The sequence below is a fragment of the Brachycentrus maculatus genome, unplaced genomic scaffold (genome assembly GCF_059751285.1).
Source record: "Brachycentrus maculatus isolate JH-2025_06_01 unplaced genomic scaffold, ASM5975128v1 h1tg000215l, whole genome shotgun sequence".
Classification (NCBI taxonomy): Eukaryota; Metazoa; Arthropoda; class Insecta; order Trichoptera; family Brachycentridae; genus Brachycentrus; species Brachycentrus maculatus.
Window position 1 is genome coordinate 20,460 of NW_028280966.1, and position 8,475 is coordinate 28,934.

The window sequence follows — 8,475 nt, forward strand, 5'->3', positions numbered from 1 at the left end:
GATGCCATAGAACAGTGCTCCGCAACCTTTTCTCACCTGCGACACACCAAAAGTCTTCCTAGAATTCCGCGGCACACCTAAAGTTTTATTTCTATTGATTTGGCTTTTAATTTGTAGCACTCTATTTTAATTTATGCATTAATTGTTAAATTAAACGCCTATTTTTTTAGTCAACTTGTTTTTTTATTGTTAAAAAACACATAAAAATTTATATTGTGACAATTGTTTCGCCTCGCATTTGATTGAAAATGACATAACTAAGCGAAACAATTGTCATAATATTAATTTTTATGTATTTTTTCACAATAAAATACTAGTAGACTTAAAAATCTGTGTTTGATTTAACAATTAATACATAAAATACATTGAAAAATTATGTATTTATAATCATATTATAATTTTGAAATAAAAGACAATGTTATGAAAAATAATTTGTCATTGTGTGTTATTAATGACCAATTATTTTTGTATTTAATTACATAATGTTAAATAAAAAATGTCAATTACATTGAATTTGGCCGCGGCACATCTGAATCCTGCTCACGGCACACCATTGTGCCACGGCACACCGGTTGCGGAGCACTGCCATAGAACATCGTAAAGAGAGGAGGCTGTTTGATGAATAAGAATCATCTTTCAAGATAAATTCTGCAGTAGAATTTTGTAATACATATTTAAATCCAAAGCAAATATTTGTAAAATGTGTGAGGTTAACATCACTAGTATCTGTGGTAAGAAAAAATAAATGTTTTATGTGCATAATTTTTTTAATATTCAAAACCTAGTATAAAGGTATACAATCAATAAATACTTAAAAAATAAAATTGACATCATCGATATTATAAATATGCCACGCCTTTTTTCCACCTATTATACATGATTGTAGTTTTTTAAAAGTTTTGTTACAGTTCCAAGATAATTGACAGAAATAAATTTTACTTATAGCGTTTATATATTTTTTGCAAGTGAATTTATCGTCAGCTAAGCGGGAACGATGGAATGTGAACAATGGATTTAATCGGGCATTCCACTGAGCTGAATACCTCCATTCTTACGGTATATGCATTCTTCTTGTGGAAGCTGGCCAAGTAGCACTGGGCGCAGAAGGTTAGCCGCTCCTGCACTGTGCCCTGTCCCGCGGAAGGCCACTGTCGCGTCCCTCCCGGCGTATTCCAGTAGCACGTCAGACCCTCCAGGATGCTAAAAAAAAAGTAAAACAAACCAGTCAAAAAATGTCCAGCTTGTTAAAATGGCACTTAACGAAATCTATTTGCTCAAAGATAACACTGGTTCGATTCTTATATAAAAAATATATATTTAAAAAATCTTTAATATCCAGAAGGGTAACATTGAATTTTCTTTATGTTTCAACAATCAAGATAATACTGCGTTTATATGATGCAGTGCCTTATGCACCATCAGGTGGAGATAAAGGTTGGATTCGATTTGAATGTTCATGAATAAATATAGGTGTGTTCTACGAGCGTACGTGATATGCGCGTTTTTTATGCACCATTTAACACTAAACCGTATTTTTCTTATCCTTATCCACACCCCAATCGTGCATGGGGCACTGCATCATTTAAACGCAGTGTTATCTTGATCGTTAACACATGAAGGAAAGGTGATCAGCCCTCCGCTTCAGGTACCAACCAGTCCAAGGTAATATTGAATGAATATTAGAGTGAAAATATCACTTATATTTATTTGATCCTTCCCCTGAGAATCGAACCCGGGACCTCCAGAATGATAACCGAGCGTGCTAATCATTGCACTACAGAGGTGGACAAAAAAAAGAAGTTATGGTATCACGTATTAGCACTCTATATTATATATATTATACTGCTGAATATTTATATCTAAAATGGCAATCTATTTAAACAATACTTTCTTGAATAATTTTTTTTTTTACTGGTGTAAATATATTTTTTTATTCAAGAAAATATGTTGCTTATAGCATCGACTATGTTATAATTATAAAAAGTAAAAAAAAGACAGCTAAAAAACTTACTGCCTAGATAAAGTTTTGTCCGCAGAAACTCACTCCCGGACAGGTTAATATAACAAAGTATCTGACTATTGAAGAAGTATTTTAAACTTACTTTAAATTACATCTTTGTCCAATTTAATAACTACATACTTTACACTTTAGTTATTGGAACAGTGAGAACATTAAAGCACTTATACGAAATATGTAAGTATGAATTATTTTTATTTTTAACCCTTATCCGCACCTAATGGTGCATAGGGCACTGCACCAAATTGACGCAGTGTTATCTTGATCATTACTTACATGAAGGCAAGGTGATCACTCTTGCGCTTCAGGAACCAGTCCTGAGTAATATTAAATAAATATTACAGTGTTAAATCACTAATATTTATTTTCACCTCCCCCCCCTAGGAATCGAACCCGGGACCTCCAGCACGGTAGCTTAACACGCTGACCATTACACCACGGAGGCGGACAAATGGCGGACAAAACGGAGTGTGAATTAAGTAAAATAATTAAAACATCAAACACATTCTTTAAGAATTTTTAAAAATTATAACTTCATATTATTAACTAGTTGTGAAACAGGTTTAAAAAAAAAACAAAGAACAGTAATTAAAAGCTTTTTGGGAGAATTAGCCTTTATTTTAGGTGAATCTTCTTTGCGCATGGTAAAGTCGGGATGTGGTCCCGTGGTTGGTGTCGCAAACTCTTAAGTCAGAGTTTCTCGGTTCGAGTACACTCTACCACAATTTGATACCTATTTCTATTACAACATTTTGAGTGTGTCCAAATTCTTGTTCACAAAATCTGGATTATCTCCAATTACAGGAGTCATTTTCATAATATTTTTTGACATCTCATCAAAGATGAAGAAGAATATGGAAGTCCAGGCATTTACGGGGCTGACGACCGTCATAGGCTGGTTTAAGTGATCACTTTACACACGTGTAACATTCACCAATTCTACCCATTATTGACAACCACACTACTATTTCTAATAATGAGCCGCTTAGGCTCACAGAATTAGTATGAAATTAAAATATTTGTGTTAATAATAAAAACACAAATACTTTAAAAAAAATGTGAATTGGATTGTGAATAAACACAGTCAACAATAAATTTATTTGACCGGAAATGGAAATAATTCAATCTCGCGGTTGTGCTATTCACCCAAAGATGTCATGCAAGCATGCTGACTTGTTTATTGAGTATGTAGATTGGAGTAACGAAACACTCGTAGTTATACTATGTAATGTGCGAATACCGGTTTGATTATTAAATAATATATTATTATTATTTTCAAATATATAAATTTGAAATAGATTTCTTAAAATTAAAGAGAATTTGATAAGCCAAGATGCATAGAAAAACTTATTCATTCTAAGTGAAAAATAATTACTAGATATTCGTTGCTAATTCTAGAAATGTCACCCAATGCAAGACATGACATTTTGTTACATTCAAATTGACAAAGTATTGCACGTGGTTTGAAAAAGATAAAAATGTTTTATTTTTATTATTATTTATTTTCACTACCTATTACAATGTATAGATAAAGCGTTAAATTTGTTATGTAGATAAATTTAACTTTACTTTTAATTTCTAACGACTTTTGTATTTTGAATCCCGTTTCGACAGAATTTTCAAGAAGTTATGGTTATCGATATATTTTTTAAATAAATGTTTGTTTAGTTTTCCAAATTTTTCATTTTGACAGTTTGTCGTTGTGCCAACTGAAATCAGTCCAACAGCGACGTTTGGTATGAATAATAAAAATCGACTTAATGGAGTAAAAAACCCATTACAACATCCATTCATTCAAACCCTTATCCGCACCCGATGGTGCATAGGGAACTGCATCATATAAACGCAGTGTTATCTTATCTGATCAGTAATTAACACACGAAGAAAAGGTGATTAGCCCTCCGCTTCAGGTACCAGCGCGGGGTAATATTAAATCAATATTTGAATATTAAAAAAAATCACTTATATTTATTTGACCCTCTCCCCTGAGAATCGAACCCGGGACCTCCAGTACGGTAGCCAAGAGTGCTGACCATTATACTACGGAGGCGGACAAATACAGCAACACAAGAAAAAAATAGACTGCCTCTAGGAATCTGTTGCTGTCTCTACTGAACCAGGCGGTCTGTTTTAATAGCTAAATTAACCAACCTTGTCAAGAAGGGTTGTGATGTCGTAGACCCTGTCATACAGTACGATCCAGCAGTCGCTGGCCTGATCATGCACGGAGACCTCTTCCAGCGTTATGGTAGCCTGGTGGGGCGGCGCCGCGGGCAGGGGACCCGCAGGGGCGCTCCAGGGCGACAGCCGTAGGGCTGCCACGGCGAGGGACAGGAGCCCTCCGAGCTGCTGGCCCTGACTGCTGTCGGAGGCTGCTGATGTTGGGGCCTGAACGGACGCCATGGTAATTAAAAATATATTTTCTACAACAGTTTTAAATGGATTCTTTCGATCGTTTTCGAAGTCGAATTCGTGGTATATTGTAAATTATCTGTATTTTTTGTTTGCTTTTAAAAGATATTGACAAGTTTTGTCCAATCTTGCGCGTATCTACGTTTGTAACAATTTTTTTAAAAATGTATTTAATTTTTCAAGTAAAACCTGTCGCTAAAATTGAACCGTTAAAACCTTATTTCAATTAACGATTTTGATTTCTTGAATATTTTAGATACTGTGACGTTTTCATAAATATGTAAAATTTAAATTACTTATTCCGAAGTCCGACTATATTCATTATATTAGTAAAGTGTTATGTTACTCAGGTTTTAATAGTAAGTTCTCACTGTCGACTGACGAGTATTTGAATAATCAAAAGACTTAGTATAAATGATATGTGATTTTAACACCGCGTTGTCATTTTTCAAGAATCCGGTTTTGTGCGCGATGTAGGATGCGATTCGATAAATTTATTAGTTCGAGTTAAGTGTCGCGTGATTAGTTTCGTGAATAAAATTGACTTCAGTGCAGAAAATATACCGCGGAAGAAGTAACAATAGGAGTGCGCTTTTCTGCGGTAAAACGATGACTGATGCAGGATATAGGTATAGTAAAGAAAACTAAATAAGCAATATAACCGATGCTCGGCCGGTACCGGTAACCGGTGAAATGAAACCATAAGAGTGTCGAATTGCTAGGCAGGCATTAGCGCCGAGAAATTAAAGATTTTATAATTGTACTTGATATTATATTATGATAATGATTTTTTAAGCCTCCACTCGTTAAGGAACGATTTTAAACTGAATACTAATTGAAAGTAATACTCAATTAATACTGAAATTAATTTAAAGTGATACTTAATTAGATATTAATAAAAAAAATATTTATACGTGTAGCATACATATTTATATATAATAATGATTAAAACGTCTAAAATGTTACATATTTTGCCTAACGATAGGCGTTATTAAATATATACGTGACCCAGATACTTTTATTTTTATTGTACATGCATATTTATTTTGAAGTACACTTTCTTTGGAAAAAAATATATAATTCAGCATCTACTATCCTAGATTGTACATAATTTGAAATGTATCTTTTTGAATCATAAGAATTGTTTTAAGTGTTAATTTTTATATTGCTTTAATATTTTAATTCAAAATAAATAATTACATTTGATACTTTGTATATTAAATGCATTGTTAACTTCGTAGTATGGTAATAAAACACTCATCTTATCATTCATGGTCCATTTTGTGTAACACCACTTTAGTGGTATTTCACAAAGTGAACGATGAATGATAAGAAGAGATACTGAAAAAAAAACAATTTTAATAAAACATCAAAATTGTTTTTTTTTCAGAATCACTAATTACGACTAGTGATTTAATGTGTTTTACAAAATTTATTGATTATGTACAGTAAAAAGTAATAATACTAAAAGTATAATGAAAATATTAGATATTTTATTAACTGTCAAGGTGCACAAACATAAAACAGTTAGAATTGTACATAATACAGTAAGTTAAATATATTAGTGTTTATTAAATAAAGTTCAGAAAATTCGAGCGCTGTACATCTAGAAACCGAGAAAATCAACTCTGATCGAACTGGGAAAATTTCGTATCGATATAATTTCAGCATGACAAACACATATACACAAATGTTCTAACTCCACACCTTCATGATACTAATGTTGACTTCACCAGGAATCGACTCGCGACCTCATATATGGTATTATAGAAAAACATGCTACCTAGTATACTAAAGTACAGTAACCGGACTAAATTACTTGGATGTTATTATCAGTGTCTTTCGGTTATTAGTTACGAACGTTGTGTTTGATTTCCGTTCACTTTCAAAAAGTTATACTTGAACCTATCGACCGTATAAATTACTGATTTGTATAAAGTATGCATGTAATATAAATTACACTAACATGTTTGTATAATAGTGTAATATCGACTTATTTTTATGTTAATTCATTCAGAAGGTAGCATATAGGTTATAATTTATCAGAACGATTTATATTAGAGGTGGGTACGTATATAATAAACCAATATGTTCATATAAACATAAAGACCTTTATATTATTTATAATATATCTATTTATTATGAGGATGCGCATAATTACTTGATGGATTATTCAGAGTTTGTTTATAAAGTCTAGCGGAATATGTGTGACATTGATAGCAAGTATAATTAATGTAGATGGAATGTTAGTTTATCATTCAAACCGTTCAACCATATACGTATATGCAGTGATGGGATTCAAAATTTTCAAGAACCGGTTCTCCCTTTAGGTACTACCCCTACCCCCCCCCTACGGTTCTTACATTTATTCGTTTATTTGTTTTTTTATTCTGCACATAAACAGAACATTCACATAACAACCGAGAATGCTTTAATTATAATAGTAGGTACAGATTTAAAAGTCAATTAAATGTAATGTAACAATGTTGTAGAACATAAATCATAATATAAATATATATACAAGCTCTGTAACAAAGTAGGTAACATCCTATATGAAATAACTAAAAGAGTAATAATAATGAACAGAGTACATAAAAGAAAATAACTAAAAAAAAAAATGCAATAACTTTTTCTCTTCGTGAGGTTCAAATATTTTTACAACGTGGCGGACTGTAAATAAATAAAAGTATACGAGTCGATGTTACAAAGATTAATTGAACGATGAAACATTTAAGTAAGTTTTAAATTAAAATTTTAATATTTTGTTTTTGTTTCGTATTTACCTATTTAAAACCAGTATTTACCCAAGTGCGCCAATGTGATATTTTACAGTGTATCCTAAGTACATTATAGATTTGTAATTTGATCCGATTGACGTTGTATTAAAGCATGTGACATTTATCTACAGGAACTGTAAAGTGAAGAAATAAAATATCTGTTAGATATTACAATATATCCACAAAAAGGTTTTATGTAATTTTCAACTTCTAATATAATCAATCAGATTCGTAGTTTAGACATTTTAGATTTATCAAATTAGCGGAGTATATGCTTATTTAAAAAGACATATTAGCTTGCCGAAACATACGTTTCATTTTCAAAAAGAATTTCATGTGTCTGTTATTAATACATTTTAGTTTATAATCATTTTTTTAAACGTTGGTTTATATCAAATGAACTTTATCATTATTTTTTAATAAGATAACAATAAAATTAAGGGGTCAATATATAGTAGTTGTACATAAAAAAGACATGTTACATCTTGTGCTAAATGATATCAAAAGCACGCGCGAGAATCACAAATATTATGATATTCATTGTGATCAATTATAACTTGGAAATTCTCTATAATAACTATATAATCCGTCGGTGTTTAATGTTTAAAAAAAGTACATAATAAAGAATACATTATGATGTGTTATTTTAGGTAGGTATCTACATAAACATAAATAATAATAAAAAAGTCAATGTGTATTTTTCAACGATGGTAAGTATCGTAGAAAAATTCACGTTCTTCATGATATTCTGAAATCAAAGGTAAAAATTATTTTTAATAAAAAGGATAAACCAAATTTGAAATATCTACTTGAATCCTTATTATATAATTGGTATTTTTTATTTTTTTAAATACTACATTAGTAATTATTATTAGATTTACTTATCGGTAATAATACGAATAATAGAAACCAGTACAAAACGTATTTTCATGCGTCAATCGACGTTGTTTAATAATGATTAAAACAAAGTTGTTATAAAAAATAAGATAATGCACGTTTTAATAATACTGATAGTTGTATTATCAAAAATATAGAATTCATTCCTTCTCCCAATTGTGACTATAAATATAACATTACAGCACGTACTCGTATATGACGCAGGGGCGGTTTTAGATTATTGTTCATATTTTTTTCAGGGAACCGAGTTATGTATCTTGTATCCATGTATTTAAAATAAATGTCCTCGGTTCGATTCTCAATTCATTTGAATCTACTCATCATGCTTTCATTTTATCAACAGATCGATGATTATGTAATTATTTCATTTAT

The 8,475-nt window shown here is 31.2% G+C and overlaps 1 pseudogene across 1 annotated transcript; it reads right to left on the reverse strand.

Annotated features, from left to right (window-relative positions):
• Positions 1-748: 748 nt before the first annotated feature.
• LOC148306991 (cytochrome b5 pseudogene) lies at positions 749-4,420 on the reverse strand (annotated as a pseudogene). The gene is made up of 2 exons (XR_015837915.1): positions 4,169-4,420; positions 749-1,200 (listed from the first exon to the last, which is right to left on the reverse strand). The product of XR_015837915.1 is annotated as a cytochrome b5 pseudogene (transcript).
• Between the last annotated feature and the right edge of the window lie 4,055 nt (positions 4,421-8,475).